Below are 16,431 nucleotides of genomic sequence, written 5' to 3'. Positions count from 1 at the left end.
AGCGGTTCTGAGTGATCAAGGACTCTTATATCTCCCAGAGCTCTGCAGCCCCATGGCATCTGAGTGCTGAGGCCAGGGAGGCTGGTCATTGGGTGTTGCATGGGAGGTGGGGGCAGCTCTCATGCATTTGGGAGGATATGCAATCTAGAACTTGATTGTTGTGGGAGGGCAGCAGGGGTGAGCTCTGAAGCTGAGTTCACTAGCAGGGGCGTGGGGAATGATCCTGGGACATGCCTGAGAGAGGTGGAAGCACCCGGAATGCTTCCATTTGGGGAAGGTGGGGGTCCAGAGTGCGTTTTCTGCATGTGTGAGGGGTCTGGGAGGGAAATTGGGGGGCGTCAGAGCTGGTTTGTTGGTGCAGGATTTGAGCTATAGGGTGGGGATGCACCTTTTACCCAGGTTTTATTATAAGCCAGTAGGTGGTAGGGAATAGTTATTGCCCATAGACACCCTCCCCTGGTGGGTAGTTACCCACATCGCATCTTCACTCATCCCCCTATTGCTTCCCTCTTGGAGATGTGCATCCTTCCCCATCAGGGAGGTATGGCACTTTGGAGCTGACTGTAATCCTTTTGGGGCAACTGTTCCTGCCTCTGGAAGTGTAGCTAGTTAGCAAGTGCAGAGCATTTCCTTCCTATATTGCCCTTCTTAAGTTTCAGAAGCATCACAGGGCCTTCTCTGACAATCCTCTCCACACATGTGGCAGCCTGTTATTATAAGAATAAAAGGATTTTAAGGTCACAAGTTTTTAAAGCAGTAGAATAAAGCAATGGGAATCCTGGCATGCTGTGGAAGTATGTAAACCGCTGATGGTCACACTGCTAATGTTTGTCACTAGCCACAAGTTGTTTTCCAGGGATTAACAGAGAGGGCCTGATCCTGAGCACACTTGATCCTTGTTTACTCTACTACCTTCAGTGGGAATTCTACTTTACACTAGTGCAGATGAGATCAGAATTGGGGGTCTCCATATCTCAAAGCGATTCTCCCACTGCACACATGGTTTATATGTGCTGTAATCTATTTCCTACCATCTCATGTGACCCTGGTGCTCTTCTCCTCATGCTATGTCCCATAATTCTTCTCTTCCTTTGCATCAAATGATCAATGATCTTTCTCATTCAGCACTGTGAGCACAGTGTATCTGCCCTGTTTTCATCACAGAGCTGGCTTTCTAAGGCTTTCAATGATTGGCAAGTGTAATCCGTTCTGGGTAATTAGTAAGAAGTCTTAAAGTGTGTCCCTGGTCCAGCAATGGGTATCTGTTATGGTGGCATGACTGGGTGCTGTGTCTATCATATTCAATCCATGAAAGACCAGCTCATCTGAGGAATTTCCTGTATGCTTCCCCTAGCACCTGAAAGTCCAGTTGAACTTTTTCCCCAAGGGCACACTTGCTACTTACGCAGGGCAAATTCAGTCTTTATTATACCTATATGTAACCCCAGTATCTTCAGATGTTATTGAAAGCACAGGTGCTGACAAGGGTATAATTTGGTCTATCATTATTATAATTAGGGTGATGCCCTTCATTTGTGAAGTTACATGGTTTGGTATGGGACCTGTGATCAAATAAACATGGGAATCTACAATGCCATTTCTATCCATGTCAGTGGAGAGTCACACTTCATTAGAATAAAGCAGCATTGCAAGCAGGTGAATCATGAGGGTATCACTGATTTGTCTTTGGAAACCATTATCAGTCCCTCCTCTTCCTCTTTTGATGTTGCTACACTGGAGTTTTCCTGTGAAAACTCGTAGAACTTGTAGAAGTTAGAGATGGGAAAGAACTTAGAGCATGGAATCTACCTCTTGTCAAGGGCGAGATTTAATTCTTCAGCTAGAAGGATGTATTTGTTAAATGTACCTTGCCCTTCACACTGAGTTGCAGTCTTTCACATCTAAGTCACTGGTTTAAATTTTCATATATAATGTCTGAGCTTACCCACTCCAACTTTACACTAGCGTGACTGAACTGACTTCAGTAGTGTGACTACAGGTTCACTTGGCTGTGAGATAAGACTCCGACTTCTGGTCAGTAGTGCCTGAAAATCATTTCTATCCCATAACTGGTTGGTGGCCTCCTGAAAAAATCACAGACAGTTCAGTTTGAGCTAACCTCAGATCTTAGATGGGTCAGTGAAATTGATATGAAAACTTAGAAACTGCCCTTATCTTGCCAAGATATTTTTCAGAGTCCTAAGGAGGGATGTTTTTTTATCCAGCAAGTCATGGGCCAGATTCTGCTATTAGATATTTATATGATGTTGCTCCATTATGGTGAGTGGAACTGGTCTAGATTTAAACTACTGTAACTGAGAGCTGAGTTTGACTCAGTTGCTTTTAGATCTGTTTATTCTGGTGTAAATGCATTTACAAGTGGCAGGGCTGATTTGGCCCTGTGACTTGCCCCATAATTCTTCTCTTCCTTTGGTGCATCAAATGATCCATGATCTTTTCCATCCAGGACCAGGACCAGGCCCAATGGTGAAGTCAGGCATGCTCCCCTGCAGAGCTCTGGCTTCTCTGAACTTTGCTTTTCTTGTATGTAGTGTCCAGAACCCTGTCTTAACAGGATTTTCAGGTGGCCATTTTTGCATTAAAGCAAACAGTGCACTCCCGTGTGGCCTTATGGATTTTTAATTTTGGCCTTTACATCCTGGCTGACTTCATTGATTCCCTTTCCTGTTGGGTCAGATTTTCTGTTATTTTTCAGGCGTCTTTTTTTTTTTTTCCCCCCCTTTTGGGTTCCCATTCCCAGACCTTTCTTCCAGTTCCCAAACATTCTTCTCACTCCCTGCTCCTCACCACAAAAGCCGTGTTTTGCTTCCCTGCTGCCGCGATCTGCTTTGCGTATGTTTCCTTTAACATGGATCACCCAGTTCAGGCTCTTGCCGCTGCTCCAGCTGTTGCTGTTCTCTGCTGGGGATTTCTCTTTTGAACGTGTTCCATCATTGTTTTCCGTTCCTTTGTTATTTTTAACCTGTCACTTCCCTCCATCACAAACTGAGCCAAAGCCTCTCTTACTCACCCCAAACTTCCTGTTGTTATCCCCACGAGACTACTTCATTTCTGACACTCTAGTGCTTCTGTTATGTTGGCTGCAGATTGTTACTCAGTGCTAGTGCTAGTGGGTCTCCTGCTCACGGAATGTCCCAGCTTCTCTCTTTCCAGCAGCACCATTAGATGGTGTGCGAGTTAACAATGCCTCCTTCCTTTAGGGTTTTCTCTTGGCTCTGCATGAGCATCTTTCCTTTGCAGTGGTTTTGTATCTATTGCCTTGGTTGGAAGCTTCAGTGCTTGCTGTTTACTCCACAGAGGTATTGATGCTGGAGTTACAGTTTAAATATAGACTAGAACTCCAGTGTTGCTTTAGCTTTCTAGGATTTTGGATTTATAACTAGTCACCCTTGCAAAGAGTGGATCTCAGCTGCTGTAAAACAATGCAGGGACCTCTGCTGATTTTTACACCAGCTGACGATCTGGTCTCATATAGTCATAGAATCATAGAAAAACAGGACTGGATGGGACGTTACGAAGTCATCCCCTCCAGACCCCAGCTCATAGCAGGACCAGCTCTGTCTAAAGCAGCGGTTCCCAAACTCTGACAGACTGCACACCACCATTTTAGAACAATACAACCTTAAGTACCCCAGCAAATTTTTGTCATATAAAGTAATTATAAAAAAAACTGTTAACACATACCACTGACAGATTGTCTGTGTACCACTGGTGGTATGCATACCACAGATTGGGAACTGCTGGTCTAAAGCATCCCAGGCAACAATTTGTCTAACCTGCAGTTAAAACATTTTGCAGATGGAGATTCTACAGCCTTTCTAGGCAGTCTGTTCCAGTGTTCTGGTCAAGATAGATCTCAAAGTTAGGCCTCCATTTGAACTTCTAGTGGCTGAGAATATCAACCAACTCTTACATTTCTGCCAGCCTTAGTTGTATGGCTGGTTGTCTGCCAGCCTTAGTTGTATGGCGGTTCTGCAACCACGGACATTTGCTGTCCTCACCTGATAAATTGGTGGTATGAGGCTACGTCAGTGTGTAGCAAAGCCATCTGTAGGGAGAGGTTGGGAGGCTGCAGGCCATGCTGTTGGCTGTTCAGAGGGATGAGTGCCTAAAGGTACTGTCCCTTGGATGAAATGTGAACTTGAGGGTTTGAGACCTGTGGTTGTTAAAGAGATGATGGTAGTTTTAGACTGATGGGGTTTAAGGCTAGAAGACAGCAGATAGTCTTGACTTTTTGTATATCTCAGGTCATTACATATTGCCCACTTGCCCCTGCCTTGACCCCAGTAACTTGCCTCTTAGCTAGAGCATGTCTTCCAAAAAGGCAGCCAGCCTGGATCCAGAGACATCAAGAGGTAGAGCAGTGTTTTTCAGTCTTTTTGGATCAGCGTATACCTGGCGGCTAGTCACAGAGCAGTGTACCCCCAGCGGCTGGACGTGGGTTGGGGGGGGTGTGGCCAAATGCAGAGCAGCGGCAGCTGCCACGTGCGTGCTCCCCCCACCCCTTGCAATTGGCCGGTGCCTGTACCTGTGCAGCAGCGTGGGATGGTGCATGATGGCGCTTTGTCCCCGCCTGCACATACCCCCTAGGGCCTTCTCAAGTACCCTGTATCTCTAACAACCCCTGAGGTAGAGGATCCATCCCTTCCCTGGGGAGTGTGTTCCAGTGGGTGTAGTAAGTATTAGCATTCTGTCTCCAGGGGTCCTGGTTTAAAATTTGTAATGATCATGTTCCCAGTTACAGGCCCAAACCAGCCCTTCCTAGAGACAGTGGGGATTAATTGTGCACTTAGAGCTTTATAGTTCAGGTCTCCAAAACTAGCTGGGGGGAGGGGGGAGGGGCACGTTGGCTTAAAACCCAATGTTAAAATCCCATTCCCAGATATACCCATTTCATCTGGCTTTTACTGAACCTCTCAGTCCAGCTCCTCAGCTGCCGGAAATCAACATAGTATCTTCAGATTCAGGATATCACCTGATTTACACCAGGTAAGATCTGGCTCCAAATGTACAGACAGTGTGTGGATCTGATGTGTGTGCTCATTCATCTGTGTAAGAGACACTGGCCATTCCAGGGCATCAGTGAGCAAGGCCATCCTCCTTGGGCCAGGACCAGAGGACTTGAAGGAGCTGCCTTGGTCATGGCATCCAGTCCCTTGCTATCCCAGGTACCCTGTCATGTAATATCATTTGTAGACTATAGTTGGCTCCTCTCTACTCTATCCCCTGCCTCCGTAAGAGCCAGCCTCGAGGGCTGAGTTTTCCTCCTTTGCTCCTTCCATATCTCAAACAATCTGCACAATGACACCCTTCCTACCTTCCAGTGCCTGCCAGTACTATTCCCTGTAATGGCCAGATGGGATCAGTCAAGAACCCCACCCCCCACCTTCCATATCCCACATGTTGCCTCCACTCTCCTTCTAGACTCTTGCCAGGCTGGTACTTCGGCACCTGAATTCCTCCTTTGCCTGGCTGTTCCACTAGACTAGCTCTTTGTTCTTCCTGTCTGGAGACTTTTGACCTAGTTACTCTAACCTTTGTGAATGACTGAAGATCACTGACTCTGGGTAGCATTGTTGTTGCCCTCTGCTTTACCTTCTTCATCTCTCTAATCTGATGACCAGAAATATGCAAAGCATTCCAAATATGGTCTCATTATTTGGCTCTCTATAATATGTGGAAGAAGAATTTCCCAGGACTTTTATTCAGTTCTGCTCTTTATACTGTCCTCAGCATGTGTATGCTACAACAGAGAATAATTCACTGGCTTTACTCTTACACTGCATGCACAGTCTCAGCCATTGGATATGCGAATCAGGAACTGCATGCACAAATTTTGTGTGATTTGGTCATTTGGGTGGCCAGTTGCAGTGAATGGTCAAGCTATTCCCTATACAAATATGTATAATATATCTTGACAATTCAGGCCCAGCATATACTAGAATAATGTGAGTATATGGCTGCATCTTGCTACTTCATATTGACTGTGGCCATATTTAAGGCTATGTTTCATAGTTTCATAGTAGTTAGGGGTCAGAAGGGACCTAAATAGATCATCTAGTCTGACCCCCCGCCACTGGCCGGAGCACACGCTGGGATCACATGACCCCAGACAGGTGTTCATCCAACCTCTTTTTGAATTTACCCGAGGTAGGAGCAAGGACCACTTCCCTAGGAAGTTGGTTCCAGATCCTAGCCACCCTAACAGTGAAACAGTGCCTCCTAATCTCTAACCTGAACCTATTCTCCAGCAGCTTCTGGCCATTGTTCCTCATCACCCCAGGTGGTGCTGGGGGGAATAGGATCCTTCCTATTTTCTGCTGATCTCCCCTAACGAGTTTGTAGGCAGCCACCAAATCCCCCCTCAGCCTCTGTTTTCTGAGGCTGAACAGGTTCAGGTCCCTCAGCCTCTCCTCATAGGGCCTGCCCTGTTGGCCTCCAACCAAGTGGGTGGCCCTCCTCTGAACCCTCTCAAGGCAGGCCACATCCTTCTTAAAGTGCGGCGCCCAGAACTGAACGCAGCACTCCAATTGAGGCTGGACCAATGTCGCGTAGAGGGGGAGTATCACCTCTCTGGACTGGCTTGGGATGCCTCTTTGGACACACAACAAGGTGCAGTTGGCTTTGCTGGCTGTGGTCTGGCATTAGTGGCTCATGTTCATCTTGGAGTCAATAATGAAGTTCTGTACAGATTTTGGGCATATATGCAAGGGAGAAAGCTTCTACTACCAGCACCTTGCATCCTCACTCCCACGGTGCGTAAGCTTCCACAAGTGAATGCCATTGTAAGTGCCAGTCTCTGAAGCTGGGCAGGCACAAAGGGAAGTGAAAGCTGCTTCCTCTCCCTGTTTCCTGGATCAGCAATGGCACCATGTCTGCTTCAGACAGGGTTCTGTGCTCGGATAACACCCTTGAGCCCTGCCTCTATCTTTGGGGGTCAGAGAGCTGCTTCTCTGGGGAGCTGAGAACTTGCATGTGTTCAGAAAGAGAGTTTTACATGCGACCTTTATCCTGGCAAATGAACACCTTCCAGCGAATCCCTCTGCATACCTGCACATGGCTTGGGTGGGAATTGTCAGTGCCTCATGGCATGGTGATTGCAGGACAAAGGGGAGACTTTACTGTCAACTGTCATGTAGCATTCAGCTGAGATCTTGGCCCCATTGTGTTGGTCATAGAACTAGCATGTAGCCAGAAACAGTCTTTGCCCCAAAGAGCATCTGATCTGATGGGGAATAGTCAGTAGAGGCACTGAGATAAGTGATTTGCTTGGTGTCATACAGGGAGTCTGGAGGGCCAGGAACTGATCCTAGATCTCAGGCCAATCCTGTTCCATCTGTTAGGCACCTAAGTGGATTAGGTGCCTGCATGCAATTTTATTTCATCCTGTCTGAGTCCTGGAAAAACAGTTAATAAAAAAGGGGAGTGTGTCCTCCTCCTCATTGCTTTCTTATACACTTATTCTTAGGGCTAAGATGACGGTATGTTATTAAAGTAGATGTAGTAATGGTTTTCCTGGCACTTGAGCAAGCTGGAAGGCGATCACTCTCTAGCTGCCTAATGGGTGGAATAATATCTGGCCCCTCTTGTCTAGTGTCCTTCCTGCAGGACCACACTTCCTGTCTTGATTAGGTGAAATGACCCATAGATCATTGTTCAGCCCCAAGCAGCTTGGGAGACTGACTGCTTGTGAACTTTTGTCCCGAGATTCTAGAAGGGGGAGTTCTCTTCCTACGGGCTTCAGTTTTTCCTGTCTTCTTTCCATTTTTCCTTCCATTGCTCTGGTTCTGTAGGCTTCCTCCCCTGCCCACAACCAGTAGATCTCTTCCTCCCTTCCCTCCTGCTCAGCTGTTCTGCCTTTCATTGCTCCAGTATGAACTGCAGAATCAAGTTGTCTACTTCCAGGTGAGCCTCTGGCCTCCTGGAAAATTATTGCCTGCCATGTCTCTGTGTCCTCAGCAGACACGACCCTCTTGCTGCACTGTACTTGCTCCGGGTGCTTGACAAAGCGAATACAAAAAAATTGGCCCTAACACTGATCATTGTGAGGCTCCAATACTCACCTCCCTCCTTCCCAAACTATTAACGCTCACAAGAGCCCTCTGCCTTTGATTTCCAAACCAGCCCTTTATCCACTCAAGTAGCTCACCCTCTATGCCATACTTACTGACCTTGTAGATTAGTCTTTTGTGTGGCGCTGTATCAAAAAGCTTTTCTGATGTCCACGGCTTCCATCATCAGTGCGCTTTGTTGCCACTTTGAAAAATTCATTCAGATTTGTTAGACATACTCACCCCTTTATGAAACTGCTAATTAAATTATCACTTGTCTATGGAGTTCTCCTTTGTGCTGACCAGGGAAAAGATCTGGGCATTTTGCAGAGTGGGGGGAGAAGAAGAATATCATGGAAAGAGCAGCAGAAAAAGACAGTTGGGAGAATGAGTTGTTAGAGGAAAACTGTAGAAGGCAGAAGAAAAGCAGGATTCTGCTGTTTGAGTAGGCCCGGGTTAGATCTCTGTCAAGAACGCTTGGGCTGGCTGGGTTGCCGGTTGCATGGAGGAGGCTGCTGTCATGCAAGGGTGACAGATGATGCCAGGCTTGAAGAACTGGAGATGAAAGGAAAGGCCAGGTTAGTTCTCACTTAAAAAGAGAGCACTTGGCAGTCAGTCCTGCTGTGGGAGGAGTTTGTGGCAAAGGTCTTATTGACATCTGAGGGCACAGGATTAGAGATGGCTTCAGTTTGGGAAGAGATCAATACAGCTGGTGTGGGATCAGCTCCCCTGTTAGTTGTTCCTGCGTAAATGTGCCAGAGCTTCACTGGTTTGAATTTGGTACTTTTGGGTTTACACTGATGTAGCTGCACTCAGGATTGGGACTGTCATCTCTAAAATTGGGAGACTAGCAATAGACAGGGTTCATGGGCAAGGCAGCTTTCCTATGAGTGCTAGTAACCAGGACAGTCAAGGAGTTTCCCAAGTCATCAGCCACGGTAGGTGCAGGGTGCTGCTGGCACTATGTTTGGAGGCACTGATTGAGGACTTTGCCCATTGGTTCTGGAGGAGGAAGGGTCCTGAGGTGTCTAATGAAGGGACAGGATGGTGGGAAGTAAAAGGAAGGAGGGAAGGCCCATGTGGGCATCCAGTTGGGTGGATGGGATTTTCCTGATCCACAAGTGGCAAAGCTGTTCCCCTCGTGCAAGAGCCCTGCATAGGTGGCCTTGTGCAAAGGCCCTGCATGCATGTGTTGACAATGAGGGGCTGAGAGAGCCGCTCATGGTATTGGCAAACGGAGTTCTCCCTTGGTTTGGGTGGGCAAGGCCGGTGCATTTGGTAACGGAGTTCTCCCTTGGTTTGGGTGGGCAAGGATGGTGCATTTGGTCCCAGCCTGTCGGGCCTGGCTCCCATCTCTGTGTTCTTCTATGGGAATCTTGTCTAGAGATATCCACCGACCCCTGAGGCTGAGGCATGGCGCTGCCCTCCTGCCCATACCACCACCTGGCCCGCTGCAGCAGGGAGATGAATTCTGGGGACATGCCCTGGGTGTTGCTAGGGGATCTGTCTCCCATAAAAGGCAAGTAAATTCTGGGGCATAAACAGGCAACACAAGTCCCTTCAAAATGTGACCCTTTAATTCTCTGTCTCAGTGCTTGACGCCTCCCGGCGCTAATCTCACCGCCTCTGCCCTGTTGTCCTGAGAGACGACGTGAGGGGGGAGCTGACCAGCTGGGCTTGTCTGTGTGGAGGATGCCCCCTGGATTCACCTCATTTGCAGGATCCACATGGAAACAGAGCCAGCTGGGCCGGCTTATTCTCCTCGGAGAACGCCCTCCGGCTGCCCCAGCACTAATGGCCCCCTCTGCACTGAGCCCCACGGTGGGGGAGGGAGGGGGCATCGGAGTCTGTCAAACGAGCTGTTCTCAGAGCAGCCGACGAGGCTATTTAAAGCAGGGGGGAAAAGAATACTCCCAGCTGGCTGGGTTTTTAAAAGGCTGGTGTGCCAGTTCCAGGCGCCAGCGGCACTGACGGCACATCCACCACCCCCATTTATACAGGGCTCCGTGCGACCAGTCAATAAAGCAGAGCACTCCACAAACCGCACGCTCCTCTCTCATTACCAGCCCAGCCCCTTTGGCCACACAGCCATGGGTCAGCCTCTAAGGGGAAATCCGCAGCGGTATAGAATATCTCCATCTCAGCCTTGGTGCTGGGGTCTGTTTTATTCCTCAGAAGGATTTTGGGGGGAGGCTGGGAAAAGCTGGCCTGCCTGGGAGCAGGGGCAGTAGGTGGCAGCAGGTGAGGGAGTCAGGAGGACCAGTTGCTAGGACCTAGGCTGCTCTGCAGCTACCATTTTGTTTGGCTCAGGAGCACTGCAGCAGTGAGGTGCGTGGCTTTAGCACCTTAATGAATAAGGACAGCTTGCAAATTCCAGCCTGGCGTGCCGGCCAGTGGGTTTGTCCAAGCGCGTGCTGTCTCGCCCAGTAATTCTGCTCCAATCCTTGCAGGGCTGCTGACAAAACGATTTAGATTGCACAGTAAAAAAAAAAATCATTACATCAGAGTGCAACAGGCCAGCAGGCTCCAAGGTGTACTGTGGCCAGCAGAATGCCGGGGGGTTGATGGTGGCTTTAGGGCACAGCCCATGGGAGCATGCAGACATTCTGCCTGCTCCCAGCAGCTCCCGGAGGCTCTGTGCATCCAGTCAGGCTCAGCAGCATGTTCAGGGATGTGGCTGCTGTCATGCTTTTAGACAGGGGGCATTTGCATTAGGGGGCAACAAGACCGAGGCAGTGCCTTTGTGTCTGGTCATGGGGATGGTGCTGGGAGCTGGATCCTTGTGAAGCTACACGGTCAGCATTGAGGTATGGAATTGGCTTGCCTGAGAGGAAGGTCTCAAAATGGAGGGACTGAGCTGGCAGGTATATGCACGCTAGTCAGACTCTCCCTTTCCTCTTGAAGAGTTGGGCATGATTCCCAAACTGGGGAGGAGTGGTGTTCAGATGAACAAATAGGAATTGGTCAGCCATCTGTGCTTTGCAGATATCCCCCTGAAGCCTCACAGCAGCTCCATTTGACAGGGAAGATTTGTTGCTTTACCAATTGGGAAACTGAGGCACAGAGGGTGAGTTACACAGGGACACCATGGTCAGTCAGTAGCAGAGCTGGCAATGGACTGCAGGCATCCCCGCCATTCTGCTGTCCCTCACCAAGCATTGCTACCAATGCCAGGAGGTGTTAGCAGAGTGAACTAGCTGCATGCCAGTGAGAGAGAGCCTCCTCGTCCCTGGATATAGCATAGAAGATACCCAGGACATAGTGCTTGGCATGGGAGGATAGAGACAAATGTCCATCTTGGACTTCCCCCCACCAGTGATGCTGGCGGTGAAGAAGGATGTCTTGCCTTGAAAACACTAGCTGGGACTCAGGAGATGGGGGTTTTATAACAAATATGGCTGCAGAGTCCCTGTGTGACCTAAGCAAGTCCCTTAGCCCTTAAGGGCCTCAGTTTTCCAGGGGTAAAAAGGGCCTGGTCCTCCTCTTGCTATTTAGATAGTAAGCTGGTTGGGGCAGAGATCCTCTCCTGAGTGTACAGCACCTGGCACAGTGGCACCATGGGCTCAGGTGGGACTTCTCTTAACAAATAATGATAGCAGAGGCATTGAATTTGACTTAGTGATGCATTTTATTAATACACGTTCATTTCCAGCCCAAGTAGCAAGGCTGGGGAGAACTGACCTGTATTAATGAGCATCTTCTATTGTCAGGGTGTGTGAGTACCTGGCCAAGAAAGTCAGCGAGCTGTGCCTGTCCTTTAGCAGTGGCATGAAGAGCATGAGGAGAGCTTTGGAAGTTAACAGAACTATCGCTTGGCTAAACATTGACTACAGGGAAGGCACTAACCACCTGCTTCATTTGCAGGGTGCAAGCCAGACCCCAAGGAGGGAGAGTTTCAAGGTGATAGAACTAGGATTAACAGGATGAAATGGAGCAAAGAAATATTCAGGATCAACACCAGTAACTTTCCAGAAGGTCCCAGTCTCAGAGTGAGAAGAAACCTCCCAAGGAGTGTTATGGCGGCCTTGTTGCATTGGGCATTTCAAGTGGGATTGGCCAGCACGTTGGAGAATGTACCCTAGGGAACTACCCTTGTAGTTCATCCCTTGTAGAACATCTACCTCGGGTTTGGGGAGATGCACTGTAAGATCTAACAGGTCTGTGCCCATTGCCACGATCCAAATGAAGCAGCAGTAATGCAGCCTCACACTTATTTTTCCAAGTACCTTTTAAGAAGCGGATTATTTATTGTCCTCTTTGTTTAAATGCTGAAAGCTCATAAGCTAAAATGAATTGCGGAGATTAGAGGACGGAAATGAATGTTGTACATTCTTTCTCCACTGGCTCCAGATCCCCTCCTGTAACTCTGTTTCCCTTTTTGCGGTGCTTAGGTGTTGTTTCTTTAAATGAGAACCCTTAAAAAACCCCACTACTCGTTAGCCGTCATGACAGGGAGGGAGAGTGTCACCTTGAAGACTGAAGCAGCAGCATGGAGACACCTTGGCGTCTTTGCATTGGTTTGATGTGTTCTGGGATTTATGTCTTTTCTCCCCTGGTGAACTTTTCAGGCTTGATTCTGTAAGGTGCATAGCCTTTTCACCTCCCCTTGTCTCCAGTGGGAATTACAGCCTCTCGGAACCTCTCAGGAGATGCTCAGCTCCAGGCAGGATGAGGCCTTTTATTTGTGAAGGCGTTGGGGGATTAGTGAAAGGATTAGTAAATATGACCTGAGGTAAAGATTAAGACAAAACAGCCAAGTTTTTTCATGCTGATGTACCATGAAGATTAAAATGGGGTGAATTCACACGGCTGGCAGTTTGTTGTTGTGTTGTGGGTTATGTGATAGGGAGGGGGAAGAGGTATGGAGGGGCATTGGCACATAGCCTGTCAGGGTCAGAAATAAAGGAGGGCATGACATGAATTCTGGGCTCCCAAGTGCCTGTGTGTTGGGCCCTTCCTCCTGCTATCTCTTGCTTCCAGTGGGGTGCAGCTGGATGCACTGCCTGGGGTACCTCAGTACATCTGGGGAGGCTGGGGCAGCTCCAGGCTGCCCTTGCTGTCCTGCGTGCACTGCAGCGATAGCAGAGGAAGGTAACCAGATCAGGCCTGAATCTCAGAAGTCCGGATGAGAAAAAGGCTGCAGCTGTTATTGCTGCTCTCAGCCAGTTCCAACTTGCAGAAAGGGGAAGATGCAGGTCATGAATGTTTCCAGAAGCAACACCTTCGGCTGTGATCCTAGCTATGCAGGGTCTGTGCCCAGATGAGAAACGATCAGTGCTGAGGTAGCAGGTGGGTTTCTGTGGAGGCAGCATGGACCCATTTTACAGAGAAGTGCTGCATTACTGGGAGCACTGTCTTTTTGATAAGGCCTAAAATTAAGGCTTCACGTGCTTAGATTGAACTGTTAAAAGAGTCCATGGCTTTGAGCAAAGAGGTGTCCTGGCCCAACTCCAAGCTGAGGAATTCCATTGAGCTTCCTAAAGTTCCCTTGTGGTTTCAGTAGGATTTAGGATTGTATGCTGCTTTTTTTTTTTAAACCTATTACTGTTAGATGTGAAACAGTGGCCATGCTCTAACCCAGAGGTGGCGGCATCTTCAATGGTGGTGGAGAACTAAGTGATTTCTAAATATCACTTTTGTACCATGTAGAAATGCGTCTAATAAACTGAGGTTCAGCATATCTTCTGAGATCCTCCCAGGACCTCTGGAGAGGCAAAGTCAACAACCCTAAAGCCTGTGTCATGGCTCAGTCTTGTGCCACTGGACTTTAATGGAAAGTGTCCCGTTGTCTTCTCTGAACGTACGTAGTAGACTCTTGTAGTTTTCACCTCCCATGGACACCATCAACACAAAATCTAGTCAGTTTTAGAATAGGCCTAGATGGCCTAGGGGACCTCCTGCCAGATCTTGTGGTCCCGTTTTTCTGTTTCAAAAGATATTATTTTTCTCTTCCCTCTGCCCATGAGAAACAGACTCACTGAAGCAACAAAGGAAGGCTGAGGCTATGGCTGTGGTGTGGGGAGAGCGGGGCAGCGGGGCTGGCTGTTCTCAAAATGTTTTCAAGTACCAAGCAAACAGGCTGTGGATTTTTAAAATGGAAGCAGTTCAGCTGTCGTCTCTTCACCTGCACCAGCACTGAATGTCTTAGTAATTGTGACTAGTCTAATCCTGCAAATAACTGACACTCAGCTGAAAGTCCAGAGCCTTGGCAGCTAATCTGAAAGGACGTTTAACTCAACAGAGAATGCTGGAAAACACTTAGAGTAAATGTGAGCGTTTGGTAATGCAGTAGCAAATAAGTCCTGTCTTTGAGCCTCTTTCTTCTTGCGGGGGGTGGACTCCATAATCTGCACTATGCGGTCTTTTCCATTTTGAGCTTCTCTGATCCTGCATCCCACTAACCAACCCAAGATTCCCCATGGAGTAAAGATCTTTAAGGATTAGCTGGGGACCTGGAATTTCAGCTGCATGTTGAATATTCATCAGATAAAGCCTCTTCTCCTCTCTGGCTGGATCCCTGTCTTTAGGCTTAATCTGGTACCTGCTGGAAAGCTTGTGCTTGCGCGTGTGACTCTGTGATGAGCTGGACAATCCCTTTATGTGGTGCACACTGAGGCAGAATGAACAAGTTGGCTTTGGTACATCACCAGGGTGAAGATATTGTCACTCCTGCTCACTGTTGAAAAGTTATAAACATCTAGACTCCAGATGCTAAAGGAAGTGGCCTTGACAAGTGACAGTAGGAGGGAGTCCAAGAAATGTCCACTAGGAAAATTCATCCTTGCCCTGGAGTCATTGCCTGATGCACTGTTGTGGCATCAGTGTGAGGCACTGGGGTCAGAGCTTCCTGTCAGTCAAGCCCACACTGGATTCACTCTGTCATCTCCCGCAGAGTTACCCCCGGCCCCAACAAGGTCACGTGCTGGGGCCATTACGGAAGCATTATGCCAGTCTTTTTATCTAGGGAAGCAGTAAGGTGGGATTAAAAGAAAAGCTAAAAGGGTCACCCTGCTAGTCCAGATGGTCTTTTCCTGATCCGACAGTTCTTTAGGCCTGATGCTTCCCTTCTTGTGGTGTAAATCAGGAGTAAATCCATTCATGGAGGTACCCAAGGTAAGGGAAATTGAAACAAGACCTTGTGAGTGTTACAGTGCAGTAAGCTATAATTGTGTAACAGGGTCATTGAGCTGTGTGAAAACTCCCAGTAGTTACAGCTGGAGGGGTATCGTCAGAAGGCCAAATCAAGAGCAGATGTAAATTTGTATGGCCAGTTTACATCAGTGAAGGATTCAGAACACTAAGGTGCAGGAGTCAGAGGGGGTGAGAAGATGAGAAGACGTGGGAGGGGGTGCCAGTATGTACAGCTGGTCAGCAGCTCACTGGGATGTCGGCACTGTGGAAGAAATGGAGTTGAAACCGCATGTTAAAAGGCACACAGCGTCTGCGGAGAGGACAGGCTGTTCCAGCTGGCTAGGCCATGATTCTCTTCCTACTTGCTGTAGCGCCACTGACTTCATTAGAGTCACTCCTGATTTACACCACTGCAAGTTACAGGAGATCAAAGCCAATTGGAGCTGCGGGTGCTCTGTATCTTTCTAAATCAGGCCCCTACATTTTTTTGTAACATAAATCTCCCCAACACGTTGCTAATGAGCGTGGGGTTTGTACACCTTCCTGCAGTTTGTAAAGCCTAAGCACAACAGCATTGTGCTTGTGCATGAAATACAATCCCAACGCTGCTTAGCCCAGACTTGTCTGACCATTGCACTCAGCATCCGATATAAGAAGTTTGCAAGGGACTTTTTAGAACAGAGGCCATGCTTCATTTGGGATTAGCCCTCTCTCGGCTAAAGCGTGTGGAACAGGAATGAAAGGCAGTGGCTTTAGGGACTCTCCTACTGGCTTTTATTATATCTGGTGTTTTCCTTGTTTGTGGGGGGGTGGGGGCAACAGATGGTCTCACTGTACAAAATTGGAGATGGTTGGAAATTAACTCTTGAGTGGATTTGAGGGAGATGGGCATGGAAGTGAGTGTGGTTGTATACCCGTGTCAGACTTGGGAGAACAGCTTGGTGCTAGCAGCGGTTTGTACCCCAGACAAGGTGATGAAACTTATCCTCTCTTTGGAATAAAATGTTTTCAGTATTTCAGAAACTGCATGTCTGTGGTCCCAAGGAGATGTACCTGTGACAAAATGATCCTTATGCCAGCTCACTACGGGTAACCCACCTATCCCTTCCCTCTCATCCTTCTGCTGGGTGTGTGTATTCCCTGTTGATGTCTCCTGCTTGGGGCCTGATTCTCTCAAGCACTAACTGCCCACTGAAGCTAACAGTAGGAAATATTATGACCCAGTATT

At 48.1% G+C, this 16,431-nt stretch overlaps 1 protein-coding gene across 2 annotated transcripts in view; it reads left to right on the top strand.

Annotated features, from left to right (window-relative positions):
* Positions 1-16,431, top strand: part of CXXC5 (CXXC finger protein 5) — an 87,678-nt gene that overhangs the window by 377 nt on the left and 70,870 nt on the right. The window contains exon 1 of one of the 2 annotated variants that reach the window (XM_025205925.1): positions 4,989-5,010. The exons of the other annotated variant lie outside the window; for it this stretch is intronic. The gene's annotated coding sequence lies outside the window, so the exon portion shown is untranslated. Of the gene's footprint in view, positions 1-4,988; positions 5,011-16,431 lie in introns of those variants that run through there. 2 annotated transcript variants of the gene reach the window in all.

This window comes from Alligator sinensis, unplaced genomic scaffold (genome assembly GCF_000455745.1).
Source record: "Alligator sinensis unplaced genomic scaffold, ASM45574v1 scaffold156_1, whole genome shotgun sequence".
Lineage (NCBI taxonomy): Eukaryota > Metazoa > Chordata > Crocodylia > Alligatoridae > Alligator > Alligator sinensis.
The sequence above is the reverse complement of the archived record's forward strand: the minus strand, read 5'-3'. Positions and strand labels throughout refer to the sequence as shown.